At 35.0% G+C, this 2,535-nt stretch overlaps 1 long non-coding RNA gene across 1 annotated transcript; it reads right to left on the reverse strand.

Annotated features, from left to right (window-relative positions):
* Positions 1-608: 608 nt before the first annotated feature.
* LOC146861619 (uncharacterized) lies at positions 609-1,881 on the reverse strand. The gene is made up of 3 exons (XR_014979290.1): positions 1,378-1,881; positions 1,047-1,125; positions 609-746 (listed from the first exon to the last, which is right to left on the reverse strand). It is a non-coding gene; the product is annotated as an uncharacterized LOC146861619 (long non-coding RNA).
* Between the last annotated feature and the right edge of the window lie 654 nt (positions 1,882-2,535).

A 2,535-nucleotide genomic window follows, 5' to 3' on the forward strand; every position in this document is an offset into this window, starting at 1 on the left:
GCCATTGTTGATAGCATGGAATTTGGCATAACTGGTCTTCCATCTCTATAGATCCAAACATGATCTGTCTCTCTTGGGGCACAACCTGCCTTGATCCAATCTCTCATTTCCTCATCTCCTGCTTCATCCTGCAACTGTTTTACTTCGTCCCACGTTTCTAGGACATTAGTATGATATATAGAAAAAGATAATGCCTCGGGACTGATACTCTCACATAAGTTTAGGCGAAGAGATAGATGAATTATCTCTCCCCTGGAGTAATATTTATTTCTCCAACAAAACCTGTATTATTAAATTTTGTGACCAAGTCAACGGCGATTCCAATGAAAACCAAAAATGTATCAATTACTTTTTATAAGTGTGAGGATATTTATTTTCTACCACACTTTTTTTGAAATTCTTTTGTTTTTAGACATATATATACAAACAAATACAATATTTACAATACTTACATATAGCACAATCACTGAACATATACATATCATCAAACGCCCTTTTTAATGTACCAGGATGCTTATGGGCTTTTTTTGAAACAGCATTCCTATATATAGAAGATCACTACTAAAGACGCATTACGAGATTTTGTCGTTTACAATCTCCTAATTATTTTGAGTGCTCTTTCACAAATAAGTCAAAACATAAATCATAATCCAGTGAGTGTCTTCAAAATAAATGTCGACGCGTTTCAGCCAAATAACTCTTTTGGCCTCATCAGGACTAGGGCATCCGAACCAATAATTTACAACCTGTAAGAACAAATTAATTGTCCCTATTAATATCCATCTTATCTCTATTTAGATTATATACACAGAAACACAGGAATAATATTAAAAGACACTATATTACAGTTATATTACAACAGTTCAAAACTGAAGTGGCGGCTCATACAACAAAACGTAGAACTTCAAATAAAACACCCAGAGTGTATAACAACCTTACAACCCAATCTAATATATCACCGACAGTGAATGTAAAGCAATTAGGTGTATTAATATGTGATATGTTGAATAAACTTAAAATACCTTATATTGAAAACTGCATATTACCTATTGTCCAATTAGGGTATGGTCGGAACAAATAATCGTCTTTTCTTTCTTTCTTTTTTCTATAAATTATTTTGGCGGGCTAAAAGCAATCAAAACCAAAAATTATCTCAATGGAAAATCACTCCACCTATAATCAATATATCTATTTCCAAGTCACTGACTCCCACATCCGTTACCCTTTATCTTAAAGTCAGTATAATCTCAAAGTGCATCGATTGTATCGTTATTTAAAACGAGAAAACCCAAAGTAATTGACACCGTAGGTTACACCCATTAGGGGAAATTAGATAATAGAACCTGCCTATTATTGAAAAGGATATGTGGTACATACCTTGTGTATAATTATTCGACCCTTCCAAAACCACTCGTTATACGGTTCAAGTATTCTGCATATGTTTGTGCATATACACTGTTTTAGCACTGCTTGAGGTCGCCTCGCTCTCAACTCTGTCAATAGAACCAATAAAAAAACCAAATCTAAGTATCAATTCTCTTTAGCCTTGGTGTAACGGTAGGTATATTTACACTTTTGCCGAATCGTACGTCTCCTTACCTCGAAGTTTATACACAGGACCCACTTCTAACGTTCCTTCTCCCTCCAGTCTACACGGATCGCGTCCGATGTCACGTGATGCGGAAGTCTATTTAAACCCGGCAAATATTGCCGTAAACATAATAAAAGGACCACTCTCTCTATGTTGATGGTAGACAACGACATTGCCAACCATAGACCTAGTAAAAGGACTACTATTCAACTGAAACGGAGAACAGTAAGTTTATACATACGGAAACGAATAAATACCCAAATTCACCAAAATGCACATATATGTTATTGCCGCCATCATGGAAAGTCCTAATCAGGTCCTAATGGATTCAATTCAGAGTGGGGATAATTGAATAATATTAAATGCCCTAAACTAGCGTTATATGCTCTTCTTTTCTTTTACTCATTAAATACCTGCTTAAACAAGATTGAAAATAAAGTGCAAAAAAATGTAGAGAAGTTACCTTATATCCCAGTATATTACCGCCACTCCTTACATTCTAGCTATCCACAATACATTAGTGTAGATAAGTACGAACCGACTATTGCAAGCAACATCGTCTGAAGAACATGTGAACCCTTTTTACGCTCCATTATTGTATAAGAGCCCAGATCTCATCTTTATCATTAAGGCCTAGCGTTGTGGTATGATATTTCGCTATTAGTCTGGCCTCTAATCTGTTAAGTTTTGTTTGTAACTCAGTTTTTTCGAAATTACCGACTAAACACATTACTGACCATTTTAAGTCATTTTCTGAATGCAGATGGTTCTGAAAATGCTGCACCAATGGGGCCCCCTGAACTTTACATTTAATTCTTGATTTGTGTTGCAATATACGTTTCTTTACATGCTGTGTTGTCTGGCCTATGTAATATTTATTACAAGGACACTTTATGCAATAAATTGCATTTTTTGAATTGCAATTGGAAAATGTTTTTTGGTAG

This window comes from Triturus cristatus, chromosome 3_1 (genome assembly GCF_964204655.1).
Source record: "Triturus cristatus chromosome 3_1, aTriCri1.1, whole genome shotgun sequence".
In the NCBI taxonomy this organism is placed as follows: Eukaryota; Metazoa; Chordata; class Amphibia; order Caudata; family Salamandridae; genus Triturus; species Triturus cristatus.